The sequence below is a fragment of the Pseudophryne corroboree genome, chromosome 3, assembly GCF_028390025.1.
Source record: "Pseudophryne corroboree isolate aPseCor3 chromosome 3, aPseCor3.hap2, whole genome shotgun sequence".
Lineage (NCBI taxonomy): Eukaryota > Metazoa > Chordata > Amphibia > Anura > Myobatrachidae > Pseudophryne > Pseudophryne corroboree.
Window position 1 is genome coordinate 8,261,747 of NC_086446.1, and position 19,249 is coordinate 8,280,995.

Sequence of the window (19,249 nt, forward strand, 5' to 3'; positions counted from 1 at the left end):
GCTGCGGTGCGAACGGGTCAGAACTGCGTATGCGCAGCGTACGCATTGCGCACATGTGTCATTGCCAGGCAACTACAGTCACCGGGCAACGACGCTCACAACTAAAAAAGAAGACGCAGCGCCTAACGCAGGAAGATTGTCAGCGGAGAGGTGGTCCGGAGCGGATACTCACCGTTAGATGCCGTTTTCGGGGAGTGGTCTTCCAAACGCATGCATGTCCAGGCAAACGGAGGGCGGATGTCTGACGTCAAAGACAGGAGGAACGTCGCTGGAACCGTCGCGCATGGTAAGTAGCCTTACTCCTAGGTTGCGGGAAACTTTTTTAGCTTAGCAGGGCTGCACAAGCGAATGCAGCCATGCTAAGCTAAAATACACTCCCCATAGGCGTGGATAAGTTGATCGCACCAGCAACAAAAAGTTGCTGGCTGCGATCAACTCGGAATGACCCCCCCTATATCTCCAGTCCTTTGCTGAGATTATATGCTCATGAGCCAAAACATTATCACCACTCCCATATAAAGTCAGTGAAGCCAGCTATCTCCCTAATGTCAAGGTCAGGAATAAATTAGACGGTAGGCTGACCTTAGTAATAGTAGGTGACGTGTTGGGTGCAGAAGACATGGACAGTTGTGAAGGCCTGAGTTACTTTAATATGGGCCAAATCGTTATGACCTGAAAGGGTCAAAGCAATCTCAAATGGCAAGTCATGTGAGGTGCTCAAGGTCAGCCATGGTGAGTTCCTACCGGCAGAGCTCTGAAGAGAGGGAAAACCGCAAATGAGGTGTAGGGCAGCCAAGAGTCATCGATGTGAGAGGTGCAAAGGAGATCCTATCTGGCATGGACCAACAGAATGGCTACTGTAGCACAAATCACTGAACATTTCACAGTGATGGGATTAATTTGTCACAATACAGAATGCATCAATCCCTGATGCGTATGGGGCTAGGTAACCACAGGCCAGTTAGAGTGCCTTTGATAGCCCATGTCCACCACTGACAGCACCTATAATGGTCATATGAGCATCGGAACTGGAGCAAGGACATCTGGTCTGATGCATCATGTTTTCTGTTGTATCATGTGGACGGTTGGTGCATCATTTACCTAGAGAAGAGACTGAGCAAGGATGCATTGTGGGAAGAAAACAAGCTAAAATTGAGTGAGACCCTTTGGGGAATATTCTGCTGGGAAGCCCTGCGTCCAGCCATTCATCATCCATCTACCTAAACATTGCTATGGACCAGGTACATCCTTTCATGGCAAAGATAATCTCCGATGAGAATGTCTTTGCCATGAAAGCTATTACACAGATGATTCCCCCTGTATAATAAAAAGACACCACAGGCTACTCCCCTGTAGTATATGTGCTGGCTGACACAATAATGTGTTTATTCCATCTAATTATTCATCACCAAGAAGCTGTTATAGTACATTTCTGGGTGGAACACATGGACTGGAAGTGGTGCACAGAGGGGGAGTCGGGTGCGTCTTCAGCTGGGTGACAGAGGAGCACTGAGGTAAGTAGTAACGGCCTCCTGCTGTCCTGCCTGTAGCCATGGTGCTCCCCACCCCACTATTACGTAACCCTCACATCATCCAATGGCGCCTTCCTAACCTGAGCCGGACGGTGCTCTGCTCATGTGATCTGTGACCGGGGAACCAGGGCCTATCACTAGCCGGACGGTGCTCTGCTCATGTGATCTGTGACCGGGGAACCAGGGCCTATCACTAGCCGGACGGTGCTCTGCTCATGTGATCTGTGACCGGGGAACCAGGGCCTATCACTAGCCGGACGGTGCTCTGCTCATGTGATCTGTGACCGGGGAACCAGGGCCTATCACTAGCCGGACGGTGCTCTGCTCATATGATCTGTGACCGGGGAACCAGGGCCTATCACTAGCCGGACGGTGCTCTGCTCATATGATCTGTGACCGGGGAACCAGGGCCTATCACTAGCCGGACGGTGCTCTGCTCATGTGATCTGTGACCGGGGAACCAGGGCCTATCACTAGCCGGACGGTGCTCTGCTCATGTGATCTGTGACCGGGGAACCAGGGCCTATCACTAGCCGGACGGTGCTCTGCTCATGTGATCTGTGACCGGGGAACCAGGGCCTATCACTAGCCGGATGGTGCTCTGCTCATGTGATCTGTGACCGGGGAACCAGGGCCTATCACTAGCCGGACGGTGCTCTGCTCATGTGATCTGTGACCGGGGAACCAGGGCCTATCACTAGCCGGACGGTGCTCTGCTCATGTGATCTGTGACCGGGGAACCAGGGCCTATCACTGCTGGGCACAGGATGAGGCTGGTGACATACAGGGAGGGGAACATGGCTCCAGGGGGCAGAGTCTGTGTGGCCTATCCGCTTCGCTCCTCAGCATCGGGACCAGGGTCAGGCTGGGGCTACCAAGGGACCGATATCTGGGGTAGGGGACAGTGAGTACTTGGTGCTAAGAGGCTCAATACCTAAAAATGATATATGTACAGAATCCGGCACTATTGTTGTAGTGAACACGCCTGCTGCTATGTCCAAAAGGCTGGGTTGACAGCCTGAACAACAACATACAAAAAAATAAGAATTTACTCACCGGTAATTCTATTTCTCGTAGTCTGTAGTGGATGCTGGGAACTCCGTAAGGACCATGGGGAATAGACGGGCTCCGCAGAAGACTGGGCACACTAAAAGAAAGATTAGGTACTATCTGGTGTGCACTGGCTCCTCCCTCTATGCCCCTCCTCCAGACCTCAGTTAATGAAACTGTGCCCGGAAGAGCTGACATTACAAGGAAAGGATTTGGAATCCCGGGTAAGACTCATACCAGCCACACCAATCACACCGTATAACTCGTGATAACCATACCCAGTTAACAGTATGAACAACAACTGAGCCTCATTCAACAGATGGCTCATAACAATAACCCTTTAGTTAAGCAATAACTATATACATGTATTGCAGATAGTCCGCACTTGGGACAGGCGCCCAGCATCCACTACGGACTACGAGAAATAGAATTACCGGTGAGTAAATTCTTATTTTCTCTGACGTCCTAGTGGATGCTGGGGACTCCGTAAGGACCATGGGGATTATACCAAAGCTCCCAAACGGGCGGGAGAGTGCGGATGACTCTGCAGCACCGAATGAGCAAACTCCAGGTCCTCCTCAGCCAGGGTATCAAACTTGTAGAACTTAGCAAATGTGTTTGCCCCTGACCAAGTAGCAGCTCGGCAAAGTTGTAAAGCCGAGACCCCTCGGGCAGCCGCCCAAGAAGAGCCCACCTTCCTTGTGGAATGGGCTTCTACTGATTTCAGATGCGGCAATCCAGCCACAGAATGAGCCTGATGAATCTTGCTACAGATCCAGCGAGCAATAGTCCGCTCCGTTCTGGAAACATAAATTTTCAAAGCTCGGACTACGTCCAGCAACTTGGAATCCTCCAAGTCCCTAGTAGCCGCAGGCACCACAATAGGTTGGTTCAAATGAAACGATGATACCACCTTAAGGAGAAATTGGGGACGAGTCCTCAATTTTGCCCTTTCCATATGGAAGATCAGATAGGGGCTTTTACATGACAAAGCCGCCAATTCTGACACACGCCTAGCCCAAGCTAAGGCCAAAAGCATGACAACTCCACGTGAGATATTTTAGTTCCATGGTCTTAAGTGGCTCAAATCAGTGGGATTTTAGGAATCCAACACAACGTTAAGATCCCAAGGTGCCACTGGTGGCACAAAAGGAGGCTGAATATGCAGCACCGCTGTAACAACGTCTGAACTTCAGGCAGTGAAGCCAGTTCTTTTTGAGAGAAAAAGGGATAGGGCCGGAATCTTGACCTTTATGGATCCTAATTTTAGGCCCATAGTCACTCCTGACTGTAGGAAGTGCAGGAATCGACCCCGCTGGAATTCCTCTGTAGGGCCTTCCCGGCCACACACCAAGCAACCTATTTTCGCCATATACAGTGAAAAAGTCTTGCTGTCACGTCTTTCGTAGCCTTTATCAGCGTAGGAATAACTGCATCCGGAATGCCCTTTTCCGCTAGGATCCGGCGTTCAACCGCCATGCCGTGAAACGCAGCCGCGGTAAGTCTTGGAACAGACAGGGCCCCTGTTGCAACATGTCCTGTCTGAGAGGCAGAGGCCATGGGTCCTCTGAGAGCATTTCTTGCAGTTCCGGGTACCGAGTCCTTCTTGGCCAATCCGGAGCAAAAGAATATTGTTCACACTCCCCCTTTTATTACAATTCTCAGCCCTTGGGTCTGAGAGGAAGAGGAGGGAATACATAGACTGACTGGAACACCCACGGTGTCACCAGTGCGACCACAGCTATTGTCCGAGAGTCCCTTGACCCGACGTAAAACCTTTTTTTTTTTTTTTTTTGTAAATCTTTTTATTGAGGTGGGACGCCATCTAGTCCACCTGAGGCAGTTCCCATCAATTTGCAAAACTGCGTGAAGACTTCCTGATGAAGTCACCACTTTCCCGGGTGGAGGTCGTGCCTGCTGAGGAAGTCTGCTTCCCAGTTGTCCACTCCCGGAATGAACACTGCTGACAGTGCGCTTACTTGATTCTCCGCCCAGCGAAGAATTCTGGTGGCTTCTACCCTCGCCACCCTGCTCCTTGTGCTGCCTTGGCGGTTTACATGAGCCCCTGCGGTCTGACTGGATCAGAACCAGTTGGTCGCAAAGCAGGAACTCCGCTTGACTTAGGGCATTGTATATGGCCCTTAGTTCCAGGATATTGATGTGAAGGCAAGTCTGTTGACTTGACCACAAACCTTGGAATTTTCTTCCCTGTGTAACTGCCCCCCACCCTCAGAGGCTTGCATCCGTGGTCACCAGGACCCAGTCCTGAATGCCGAATCTGCGGCCCTCGAGAAGGTGAGCCCTCCGCAGCCATCACAGGAGAGACACCCTGGCCCTGGGGGATAGGGTGATTAACCGATGCATCTGAAGATGTGATCCGGACCACTTGTCCAGTAAGTTCCATTGTCCTTGCATGGAACCAGCCGAAGGGGATGGCCTCGTATGATGCCACCAATCTTCCCAGGACTCGAGTGCAGTGATGCACTGACACCTGTTTTGGTTTTCAATAGATTCCTGACCAGTGTCATGAGCTCCTGAGCTCTCTCTATCGGGAGATAAAGCCTTTTCTGGTCTGTGTCTAGGATCATGCCTAGGCGAGGCAGATGAGCTGTAGGAACCAACTGCGACTTCAGAATATATAGAATTCAATCGTGTTGCCATTTCACTTTCAGAGAAAGTGATACACTGTCCAGCAACTGCTCTCTTGATCTCGCTTTTATGAGGAGATCATCCAAGTATGTATTAATAGTGACACCTTGCTTCCGCAGGAGCACCATCATATCCGCCATTACCTTGGTGAAATTGGTAATGACAATCCCGTACCGCAATTCTGAGGTACGCCTGATGAGGTGGATAAATGGGGACATGAAGGTATGCATCCCTTATGTCCCGATTCACGATAAAGTCTCCCCCTTTTCAGGCTTGCAATGACCGCTCTTAGCGATTCCATCTTGAACTTGAACCTTTTCAGGTATATGTTCAGGAATTTTAATTCAATATGGGTCTAACCGAACCGTCTGGTTTCGGGATTACAACATGGTCGAATAATAACACCCTCTTGTTGAAGGAGGGGACCCTTGACCACCACCTGTTGAAGATACAATTTGCGAATTGCAGTTAACACTGGCTCCCTCTCTTGGGGGGAAGCCCACCGGGCCATCGGTGAGGGGGCATCTTCTCACAGTCCAGCCTGTATCCCTGCGACACAATTTCTATTGCCCAGGGATCTAACAGGGAGTGAACCCACTTGTGGCTGAACTTACGAAGGCGTGTCCCCACCGGGCCTAGCTCCGCCTGTGGAGCCCCAGCGACATGCGGTGGATTTTTGTGGAGGCCGGGGAGGACTTCTGTTCCTGGGGACTAGCTGTGTTGTACATCTTCTTTCCTCTGCCCCCGGCTCTGACAAGAAAGGACGCACCTCAGACTTTCTTGTTTCTTTTTTCGAAAAGCTGCATTTAATAATGTTGTGCTTTCCTAGGCTGTGCAGGAATATAAGGCAAATTAGCGGAATTACCCACTATAGCTGTGAAGACCAGACCCGAGAACTTTTCTCCACACAATCCTCAGCCTTCCATATGCCTCTTAAGTCGGCATCATCTGTCCACTGTATATTCTACAGGACACGTCAAGCAGAAATCGACATAGCTTTGACTCTAGGACCCAGTATACTCATGTCCCTTTGGGCATGCTTTATAATTATATATCTATCACTTAAGACAGCATCTTAATATATTTATATGCATACTAGGGTCTCAATCTCTGCTGATAAGGTACCTGTCCATGCTGCCACAGCGCTATAAACCCATGCCGACCCAATCGCCGGTCTGGGTAGTATACTAGAATGTGCACACTATCTGCAGGATCCCTGGGAATAGCTAGTGCAAACAGGACACCCAAGGGGAAGATTCTCAACACATCCTGGCCCTAGTGGGGAAAGGATACAGCCTGAGAATTCTTTTGTGGGAAGCTGCCATCTCTTGTCTGGAGATTCCCGCTTTTTTCCTCATGAGAGGAGGGAAATTTACCTCAGCATTCTTCCCCTTAACATGTGTACTCTCGTGTCAGGGACAGATGAGTCATCAGTGATATGCAAATCATCTTTTATTCCAATAATCATATATTGAATATTTTTTTAGCCCTCTTGGCTGTAACTTTGCATTATCATAGTCAACAGTGGAGTTAAACTCTGTGTAGATACCAGTGTTTGTTATTTTGGATAGTGAGCATAGAGAGACTCTGAAGGTCTCTGTGACATAGGGACAGACCAGGGTAGATTTCCTTTCTGTTACCTAACCTTTTGTGCAATAATTTTACCTCAGCACTTACACATATCCAAACAGGTGTCGGCGTTGTCGACGGAAACACCCTCCCACACACATATACGCTCTATCACCTCCTTAGAGGAGCCTTTTACCTCAGACATGTCGACACACGCGTACCAACACCACACATACAGGGGATGCTCTATTTGAAGACAGTTCCCCCACCAGGCCCTTTGGAGAGACAGAGAGAGAGTATGCCAGCACACACCCCAGCGTTATATAACCCAGGGATTACACTACAACTCAGTGTTTACCCAGTAGCTGCTGTATATACAAATTCTGCGCCTAAATTTATGTGCCCCCCCCCCTCTCTTTTCACCCTTTGTGTACCAGGATGCTGCAGGGGAGAGCCTGGGGAGCTTCCTTCCAGCTGAGCTGTGAAGAGAAAATGGCGCCGGTGTGCTGAGGAAGAAGGCCCGACCCCCTCAGCGGCGGGCTTCTGTCCTTTTATGTACTTTAATGGTGGGATTTTTTACACATATACAGTGCTAGACTGTATTATGTGTGTTTTTATTGCCAAAAGGTAATCTAATTTGCACCCAACAGTGACCGGAGTGTGTGGTGTGCTGTGGGAGCAATGGCGCACAGCTGCAGTGCTGTCCGCTACCTTAATGAAGACAGGAGTCTTCAGTCGCCGTTTTCGTCGTGTCTTCTGGCTCTGCAAAGGGGACGGCAGCGCGGCTCCGGGAACGGACGATCGAGGTCGGGCACTGTGTTCCATCCCTCTGGAGCTAATGGTGTCCAGTAGCCTTAGAAGCACAAGCTAGCTGCAAGCAGGTAGGTTTGCTTCTCTCCCCTCAGTCCCTCGTAGCAGTGAGTCTGTTGCCAGCAGATCTCACTGAAAATAAAAAACCTAACAAATACTTTCTTTTCTAGCAAGCTCAGGAGAGCCCACTAGGTGCATCCAGCTCTGGCCGGGCACAGATTCTAACTGAGGTCTGAAGGAGGGGCATAGAGGGAGGAGCAAGTGCACACCAGATAGTACCTAATCTTTCTTTTAGATGGCCCAGTCTCCTGCGGAGCCCGTCTATTCCCCATGGTCCTTACGGAGTTCCCAGCATCCACTAGGACGTCAGAGAAATACAAGGACAGCGCTGGCACATTCACATTAAAATAATGTTTTTAATAACCCATATAAAACATTCAGGTACCCAATATTTCTCATTAGATATAATTAAAATATATACTTCATATTATTCATACCATATTGCTATCTTGTTTTGCCAGCCAGAGAATATTGCACAATCCTAATTATAAAGAAAAGCATGCAGCTAAACTTCTTAACCTAAGCAATCTCATACAACCCTATTGTCACAATTGTAACCTTTTTTAGCAACCCGTTACAATAGTAGCTGATGTTTGGAATTTAGTGCCTGTATAGCTATTTAACAAGCCTCCTTTTTCCTTCCAGGTGGCAGTTGACTGCACAATTTCTAAAGCAGTCTCTGCACAGAGTTTCCCCGTATACTATAAACTGGTATTGGATGTTATTTCCAGCTTTATAATTATTCAAAGTACCCGCTCATCAGAGCCATAGGATTGGTCAACTAAGTGTTAATTTACGGCTTTGCATGTGCTTAAATACCTCTCCCGGCTATCGCTTCAAAAAATAGCCTTATCCGGAGTCCACCGTGTGATGGATAGTAGGTGAGATGTCCAATCCTTTGCATATGGGGGGTAATTCCAAGTTGATCGCAGCAGGACATTTTTTAGCAGTTGGGCAAAGCTCGATTCGCACATGCGTATACATTGTTGCGGTTCATGACTCGTTTTGACTACATTCCCGCACTCTCGTTTACGGGATTCTATGCGTTCCATACCAGTGTAGCTCATCTAATTTATGCAACTATTTAAGCTGCATCCTCCCACTACAACATATATATTCTCTGGCTTCAACGACCATTATTTATGTATCAAATAAAAATATACATGTATAAACAAATATACTTTTATATGTAGCAAGAAGATATATGACATTAAAACAATAAGCTGCTGCATACGTACTACTACTCTAGACCATAGTAAGAGTGAATGCACATACATAAAAACAATATTAATATTAAAAATAAAAAATATATAATATGAAGATAAAATTAAAAATACTAATACTAATAATAATAAAAAAAGAATAAAATAAAATAAAAATAGAAATAGAGACACAGATAAATCCATCATTAATTGTTTAGTTGGTTCACTCTCCTTTCACCTATAGACTATATATATATGGTATAATGTCAATAGACATATAGTCTTAACCACACCATACTATATCTAATATTTTTAAATGATCAGTTCCTAACTTTCTCCCGCCACTCCATCCTAAGGTTCATTTTATCCATACACACATCCATGTATATAGATCAGATCCGAGGAACACCCCACTACCATCTATTAGCCTAGCTATATAATATATCATCCCTAATAGCTACGCATTAGGTTACAAAAACATAATGCTACCCTATATGCATAATTATATACCATTAAGCTCCACGGTATCATTTAATCCACCAGGCGTCAGGGTATCCATTCTAAAGATCCAGTATGCTTCCCGTCTACACAGCACACTGTATCTATCACCTCCCCGTCTAGTTTTCATTTGTTCCACAGCCAACATATTGATATTCTTAAAATCTGTACCCTGACAGTTTACCACATGACTCGACAATGGGTGTTTTGCTTTCCTTATAACATTTCTTCTGTGCTCCATATACCTTATGTGGAGAGTACGTGTCGTGCGGCCAACATATTGTTTGCCTTCATGGACATGTAATCGCATAAATTACATATGTACACATGCAATTTAGGAAATATTTAATTTTAATACCTGGAACGGATATTGGGAGTTGCAACCCATAATATAACCCCAGTAAGGTATGGGGTAACTCAGAACCACCTGCTGTGCTACTGTGATTAAGGCACAGATAATGGACATCTCAGGGCTTACACTATCCGGCACACACTACTGCACAAGAGGAAGGCTGAAAGTAGTATTCGCATATTATTGCACCTGTGACTCTGTCAATGGGCGCTAGAGTGGACGCAACACCTTCCATGTCTAAATCGCACACCCTATACCTAATAGAAATTCAGAATCCTCCAATAGACAGAAAGAAAGAAATAGGATTTTAATATACCTACCGGTAAATCCTTTTCTCGTAGTCCATAAGGGATATTGAGGACAGGATTAGTAGGATGGGGTATAGACGGGTCCAGAGGAGCAAGTGCACTTTAAAATTCTTCCACTGGGTGTGCTGGCTCCTCCCCTCTATGCCTCCTCCTACTGCGAAGTTATAGGTAACAGTGCCCGAAAGAGAATGACATACTTGAGAGAAGGAACATAACAACAACAGGTGTGGTGAGAGTTAAACACCAGCACACCAATACATAACTTAGCCAGCAAGGTCTGGCAACATTAACAGCAACAGCTGAACAGGAACACAACAGAGAACCTGCAGAAAGTCACCGTACTGAGGCGGGCGCCCAATATCCCTTATGGACTACGAGAAAAGGATTTACCGGTAGGTATATTAAAATCATCTATATTCCAAATGTATGTTCAAATCATTTGTTAGACAGTTTTGTGATTTATGCTTTTGTTTGTAATTTAAAATACCTGTGTTTCAAAGCTTGGTCAGTGCCGCATATTTAATTAAGGCTGACTGGGCTGGTGTTTGTTTAGTCAAACACTGTGTAATGTAACACCTTTGATTAGTGGGACATTTGCCTCAGCTGTAGTTGGGTCAATTTCCCATAGTATATCTGTAACTTCAACCATGCACAGCTGTGCATGTCAGCTGTGCGTTCCAATACTCAAAGCGTTCCTTCTCTAAGCGTTTTGAAAATGAACAGTTAAAAAAACATTTGAACAAACATTGAACAGCATCAAGAAAGAAATCTGGAACATTATGTGGCCTCTCCTCACCTCTGCCATGAGAACACCAGGACCAATGCCTACTACTTCTGTGTCCAAGAACATCATGACTGCCCCCGGGACTACCCCTGAAGCTGAGCAGGGAACTGAGGGACGTGCACGTCAGGACCAGACTTTGCTGGGTCAGTTCCATTGGACATTAGTGTGCACCCCACATTCTCACACCCACCCGCACTGCTCCCCACACTCTCACACCCACCCGCACTGCTCTCATGAGACCAGAACATTTATCTTTTTCACAAAATAATGTTAGTGCAGTTTTCCTGCAAATGTGTCTTTCTCTTCTCTATCTTCTTACACGGTACTTCCACTCCACTGTGTGCTATTCCTGCAATGTCTACCTCCATTGGTTGCACACCCTGCCAGCAGTAACCTATGCAGTGCGCCCCACATGGCTGCCTCGGATGGTTCCTCCGTGGGCGGGGTGTGCTTCATTTGGATCTTTCCATGCAGGGTATAGCATACTCCTTACACACGCGTCAGTTCTCCCATACATGCATTTGGCACCTGTATGGCTCATCTCCCACTGTGTAACCTTGTAGTGCGCCCAACATGGCTGCCTTATCTGGTGCGCTTGTGGATGGGATGAAAAATGCGTGGACCTGATGTTTTTATTGGAACCCTACGCTGAACTTTAGGACTCTGCAATCTCCCTATTTTGTGTTCTCTTCTAGGGGTGGACTATTCCACCCTGGGTAATCCTACGCAGTGCGCCTAAGATGGCTGCCGCACCTGGTGCCTTGTGAGGGTGGAATACACAACCCCTGGAGGTTATTACCCAAAATGCCTACACCAATCATGCATTATTCTTTCTGTGTCTTTGTCTGTGTGGTTTATCTTTTGATGTAATACTTAAATCTTCTGTATTATGTGCATTGTGTGAGTTCTACTTGGCGCCGCGGATGGCTGCCTCGGTGCTGCTCTGCCAAGCAGCCTTAGTTTTTAGTCTTAAATGTATAATATGTCTACTGTACAGTTGCATATGTGCAGTATGAACTCATATGTGTAATGTTTGTAATGTATGCTACATTTTTCCTCCATGTTGCTGCTTGGCGATGCATTGTACCACAAATAATTCCTAGTATACGTGAGTACACCTGGCCAATAAAGCTGATTCTGATCCTATTTTCTCTAGCATTCATAAGGAATATTGGGGACAGAATTAGTACGATGAAGATGTTCCAAAGCTGCGGGAACGGGTGGAAACAACTGCAGCACCGTCTGCCCAAACTGCGTATCCTCTTTCGTCAGGATATCAAATTTGTAGAACTTCACAAAGGTTTTAGTCCCCGACCAGGTAGAAGCTCGGCATAGTTGTAGGGCCGAGACTCCACGGGCAGCCGCCCAGGAAGAGCTCACCAATCTAATATAGTGGGCTTTCAGAGACTGTGGAACCGGTAAGGCTGCTGATGCATAAGCCTGTTGGATAGTAAGCTTAATCCAACGAGCAATGGACTGCTTTGAAGCAGGGCAACCCCTTTTTTTGTGCATCATACAGCACGAACAAGGAAACCGTCTTCCTGACCCAAGCCGTCCTTTTGACATAGATCTGCAAGGCTCGTACAGCATCCAATGCCTCCGGACTAGAAGCTGTGTCAGAACTGGATGGAATCACAATAGGTTGATTCAAGTGAAACGCGGAGACCACCTTCGGCAGGAACTGCTGTTGAGTCCTGAGCTCTGCTCTGTTCTTGTAAAAGAGCAAGTACTGACTTTTGCACAACAAGGCCCCCAATTCTGAGACATGCCTAGCAGAAGCAAGGGCCAGCAACATCACAGTTTTCCACGAGAGGTACCATCGTCAGAGGTTAAAACCAGGAAAACTGTAGAAAGCGTAACATAACATCCAGATCCCAAGGTGCCGTAGGGGGCACAAAGGGAAGTTGTATATAAAGAACCCCTTGCAACAAGGTCTGAACTTCCGGCAAGAGAGCCAACTTCTTCTGGAAGAAGGTGGAAAGAGCTGAAATCTGGACCTTAATGGATCCCAGAAGTAAGCCCTTATCCACTCCAGCCTGCAGGAAACAGAGGAACCTTCCTAAGTGGAATTCCGCAGAGGGATATGTGCGTTCCTCTCACCAAGAGACATATCTCCGCCAGATATGATGATAGTGTTTTGACGTCACAGGTTTTCTGGCTTGTACCATAGTGGCAATTACCTTTTTGTAAATCCCTTTGTGACCTAGGATGTTCCGTTTAACTTCCATGCCGTCAAACGAAGCTGCCATAAGTTCGGGTAGACGAACGGTCCTTGTTGAAGAAGATCCCTTCTTAGTGGTAGAGGCCAAGGGTCCTGTATGGACATGTCCAGTAGAGCCGCAACCATGCTCTTCGGGCCCAATCAAGATTGCTTCCACTCTTTGATGTCTCATCCGCTTGAGCACCATTGGGATCAGAGGAATCAGAGGAAACAGGTAGACCAGCCGGTATGACCAAGGCGAAGTCAGCGCATACACTGCGCTCGCCTGAGGGTCCCTGGTTCGTGAGCAATAGCAGCAAAGCTTCTTGTTGAGACGTTAGGCCATCAAGTTGATCTGTGGGCAACCCCACCTGTCGATGATCAGTTGGAACACCTGTGTGTGTAGTCCCCACTCCCCTGGGTGGAGGTCGTGGTGACTTAGGAAGTCTGCCTCCCAGTTGTCCACTCCCGGAATGAAGATTGCGGACAGCGCTCTTGCATGTTTTTCTGCCCAGAGGAGTATTCTTGACACTTCTCGCATTCAGGCCCTGCTTTTTGTCCCTCCTTGTCGATTGATGTATGCCACTGCCGTGGCGTTGTCCAACTGCACCTGGATTGCCCGATCCCTTAGTAGAGGAGACCCCTGAAGTAGAGCATTATGGATAGCCCGAAGTTCCAGAATGTTGATTGGAAGAAGGGCCTCCTGCCCTGGAACTGCGCCCCTTGGGTGATAGCTCCCCATCCTCGTAGACTCGCATCTGTCGTGAGGAGGATCCAATCCTGAATCCCGAAGTTTCGGCCTTCCAGGAGTTTGGAAGACTGTAGCCACAGGAGTGAAATCCTGGCTCGGGGGGACAGCTGAATCATCCGGTGCATCTGAAGATGGGAACCGGACCATTTGTTCAGGATGTCCAATTGGAAGGGTCTGGCGTGGAACCTTCCATACTGTATCGCCTCGTAGGAGGCCACCATCTTTCCCAATAATTTTTTGCAAAGACGGACAGAGACTCGAGCAGGTCTGAGTACCATGCAAACCATTTCCTGGAGTGTTCTCGCTTTGTCCTTGGGGTGGAACACTTACTGTGCTACAGTATCCAGTAGCATGCCCAGAAACAGGAGCCGCTGAGACGGTTCCAGGTGGGACTTCTGTAGATTGAGGATCCACCCGTGGTGAGACAGAAGTTGGATAGTGCGATCTATGTGGAGCTTGCTTTTATCAGGAGATCGTCCAGGTATGGAATCACATTGACTCCCTGGACCCTAAGCTGAAACATCATTTCCACCATCACCTTCGGGAACACTCTCGGAGCTGTAGACAGGCCGAAGGTTAATGCCAGAAATTGGTAGTGATCATTCAGCAGGGCAAATCACAGATAGGCCTGATGAGGAGTCCAAATTGGGATATGTAGGTAAGCGTCCTTGATATCAAGGGACAGTAGGAATTCCTGTGGTTCCAGGCCTGCGATCACCGCCCTCAAAGATTCCATCTTGAATTTGAAAACCTTCAGGTAAGGATTCAAGGATTTCAGATTCAGAATGGGTATCACAGACCCGTCTGGTTTCGCTACTACAAACAGACTGGAGTAGTAACCCTGTCCTTATTGCAGTAGTGGTACTGGGACAATGACCTGGGACTGTACCAACTTCTCTATGGCCAGTAGTAGCGTACCATGCCTACTTACCAAAACTGGTAAGCCTGATTTGAAAAATCATTGGGGAGGAGTACCGTCGAACTCCAGCTTGTAGCCCTGAGAGATAAAGTCCCTTAGCCAAGCATCTTGGCAAGAACCATCCCAGATGTGACTGAAGTGATGTAGCCGAGCTCCCACCACGAGATCTCCCTGGGGTGGGCGGGTACAGTCATGCTGAAGATTTTGCGGAAGCAGAACTGGCGTTCTGGTCCTGAGACCCAGCAACTGCTGGTTTTCTAGGTATTCCTCTGTAGCCTCTCGCTGCGTTGGAGGCTCCTCTGGCTCTGGATCGAAATCTGCGGGACCGAAAGGACTGAGCAGACGGTCCTGGATAGGTACGTCTAGCAGGAGGGGCACCTGAAGGAAGAAACGTGGCTTTAGAAATCCAGGTATCTAGGTCACCTCCAGAGAGCCATTCACCTGTGAAGGGAACAGATTCCACATTACATTTTGAGTCCGTATTGTCACGATCCGGGTTATTGGACATCATTATTTACCTTCCAAGTGTCTCCCGAGACTGGCCCAGCGTTCCAAAACAGGATTCCATCTGCGCTGTCTGCGTGCAGCGCGCTGTATACATTCACCTCAAGTCTCTTCCCTGTGATCCCGCAGCGCTGTCATGGCAACCTTACAGTTTAGTTACACTGTTTTAAAGAATGGCGTCTCCTGCCCTCCGCCGCCATTACTGCTGTTTACCACATGCAATATACAGACTTTCCCTCCAAATGCAAACATGGGCGCAGCCATGTTTTTCCTCATCACATGTCCTTTCACAACCTATCCGCTGCACTCTGGACTCTGCCTAATTATCCAGCCAATGCCTGCTTACCAGCTGGTATAAATATCCTGCTCCTGGGCTGGATAATCGTCAGTGCTTTGGTTGTCTAACCTATACACATGTCTCTCCTGCTTGTGGATTCTACTGCTTGTTTCTCCAGGTATTCCAGCTACTGTGATTCACCTCCACTAAGAGACCCGCACCTGTTTCCATCCTGCGGTGCAGCCTGACTTCTGCAGTGTTCCAGAACCTAGAAAACCAACAATTGCTGGGTCTCAGGATCAGACACCAGCTTCCTGCTTCCAGTATTGATCCTGCTTCGCTTCCAGATTCCAGCGGTGTCCTGGTATCGTTTTCAACTTCTCCCTTCTACAGCACCGCTCTCCATACTCCACAGCATACTTACCATGGCCTACCAGCTTTCCACAGTGCTCCTGAGTCATTGGTATTCTGCTAGCGGTGCTCCACAGTGTCTTCAGTTTATTTCAACATCATCAGCGGTATTCCTATATCGCCTGCATCAGTGACCATTCTACCATTGAACCACAGCGTCCATCGATGCTCACCAACGGACTCTAAATCTACAGTGGTGAGTTCTGCACAGCTTTCATTCATACCGGTTCCATCCGGCACTCTGCAATTACCAAGTACCATCTACTTCTTTGCAACTGTGTTGCTCCAGCCTCTGTATACCATCTGCTGGACAGTACCAGTTAATACCTCTCCTCAGCGGTTAGCTTTGGCATACAGACTTACCATCTCCAGTTCTGGCAAGGACTCTAATATTCTGTTCTGCAAGCCACAGCACTAATTACCCCTGCACTTCTAGGAACTGTACTGTAATTTACCACTGCACATCTTTTGTGACGTTTTGCATATCTTAGGGGCCTTAAGCTGTGTGTTCAATAAAACGGACTTTACCTTTTTACAACTTCGTTGTCGTGGTCACGCCTTCGGGCAAATGGTACTAGAGCTCCGGTATGTCTAGGAACCCAATACTACCTCCCTGGTTCACCTACACGTCAGCCCCTACATCTGAGGCTTCCCCAGGTTAGCCTCAGCCCTCAGTTGTAACATGTATCAGCAATCCAATGACGTAACCATATGGCTCTGTGCGCGCACAGCCATAGCCATGGTTCTAGCATTAATAGTGCCAATCTCTTTTAGGGAGTCACAGTGGACTCTTGCCGTGTCCTGAATGCGAGTCAGGAAAGCAACAGTATTGACTAAGGTCCTATCACCCATCAGACCTTCCTTTATTTGACTAGCCCAGGAATGGATTGCATGTGTTATACAGAAACCTGCAATGACCGTCCTTTGTGCTACGCCTGCAGCAATGTAAATAGATTGTAGAGTGGTCTCTATTTTCCTATCTGCTGGGTCCTTTACCGTAAGGTAGCCCGGAGCAGGGAGCACTGCCTATTTAGAAAGGCGAGAGACTGAGAAGTCTACTGCTGGAGATTATTCCCAAAACATTCTGCCCTCAGCGGCATAGGGGAAGGTATTCAAAAACCTTTTTGTCACTTGATATTTTTTATCTGGATTCTTCCAGGCTAGTTTAAATACACAAGGTGGGAAGCTGCTCAATCAGATTGTAATGTCACTCAGGTGCTAAAAGGGGAGGGGTAATTCTGTGTAGGAAAAAAAAACTGTGTTCCCTAATGCACACCGAGTGAATAATATTACTATATAATAATAGTCAGATAATACGGAGATCTTAGTTGCGTATATCTGCAGATATAGGGTTAAGCCCCCAGGCCGATTGACAAGGCTTCTCCGTCACTGGGGGTCCCTAATACTAGGTATGGGCCTGGGGTGCAGGACCCCACAATGTCGGCACAGGTCGGCCACCCCAGGTCAGCACACAGGTGAAAAATTAATAGGGGTTAATAAGAAGCACAGAAGTGCTATGTAAGTGGTGTGATTAAAAAATATATACAAAGTGATAGGAAAAATAATAAGTGTTAATAAAGTGTTAGGGTGTGCCGACCTGCAACAGCCCACCCATACCGACACAGGGGCCACTGCACCCCACACCCACCCCATAAATAATTACATATATATATCTGGGTTAAATTCCCAGTGTAAGGCCACATGGTAATGGCACCTACAGCATCTGAGAGCCAGCTTACCTGGGGATACCCCTGACTTCCCCTATGGCACTACTAGAGTCAGCAATCCCTCCTAATGCTGACCCATTTGTGCCTCTCTATATACAATACACAAGGTGGGAAGCTGCTCAATCAGATTGTAATGTCACTCAGGTGCTAAAAGGGGAGGGGTAATTCTGTGTAGGAAAAAAAACTGTGTTCCCTAATGCACACCGAGTGAATAATATTACTATATAATAATAGTCAGATAATACGGAGATCTTAGTTGCGTATATCTGCAGATATAGGGTTAAGCCCCCAGGCCGATCGACAAGGCTTCTCCGTCACTGGGGGTCCCTAATACTAGGTATGGGCCTGGGGTGCAGGACCCCACAATGTCGGCACAGGTCGGCCACCCCAGGTCAGCACACAGGTGAAAATTAATAGGGGTTAATAAGAAGCACAGAAGTGCTATGTAAGTGGTGTGATTAAAAAATATATACAAAGTGATAGGAAAAATAATAAGTATTAATAAAGTGTTAGGGTGTGCCGACCTGCAACAGCCCACCCATACCGACTGTGTGGCCTTACACTGGGAATTTAACCCAGATATATATATGTAATTATTTATGGGGTGGGTGTGGGGTGCAGTGGCCCCTGTGTCGGTATGGGTGGGCTGTTGCAGGTCGGCACACCCTAACACTTTATTAACACTTATTATTTTTCCTATCACTTTGTATATATTTTTTAATCACACCACTTACATAGCACTTCTGTGCTTCTTATTAACCCCTATTAATTTTCACCTGTGTGCTGACCTGGGGTGGCCGACCTGTGCCGACATTGTGGGGTCCTGCACCCCAGGCCCATACCTAGTATTAGGGACCCCCAGTGACGGAGAAGCCTTGTCGATCGGCCTGGGGGCTTAACCCTATATCTGCAGATATACGCAACTAAGATCTCCGTATTATCTGACTATTATTATATAGTAATATTATTCACTCGGTGTGCATTAGGGAACACAGTTTTTTTTTCCTACACAGAATTACCCCTCCCCTTTTAGCACCTGAGTGACATTACAATCTGATTGAGCAGCTTCCCACCTTGTGTATTGTATATAGAGAGGCACAAATGGGTCAGCATTAGGAGGGATTGCTGACTCTAGTAGTGCCATAGGGGAAGTCAGGGGTATCCCCAGGTAAGCTGGCTCTCAGATGCTGTAGGTGCCATTACCATGTGGCCTTACACTGGGAATTTAACCCAGATATATATATGTAATTATTTATGGGGTGGGTGTGGGGTGCAGTGGCCCCTGTGTCGGTATGGGTGGGCTGTTGCAGGTCGGCACACCCTAACACTTTATTAACACTTATTATTTTTCCTATCACTTTGTATATATTTTTTAATCACACCACTTACATAGCACTTCTGTGCTTCTTATTAACCCCTATTAATTTTCACCTGTGTGCTGACCTGGGGTGGCCGACCTGTGCCGACATTGTGGGGTCCTGCACTTGTCGATCGGCCTGGGGGCTTAACCCTATATCTGCAGATATACGCAACTAAGATCTCCGTATTATCTGACTATTATTATATAGTAATATTATTCACTCGGTGTGCATTAGGGAACACAGTTTTTTTTCCTACACAGGCTAGTTTAAATAAATTATCCAATT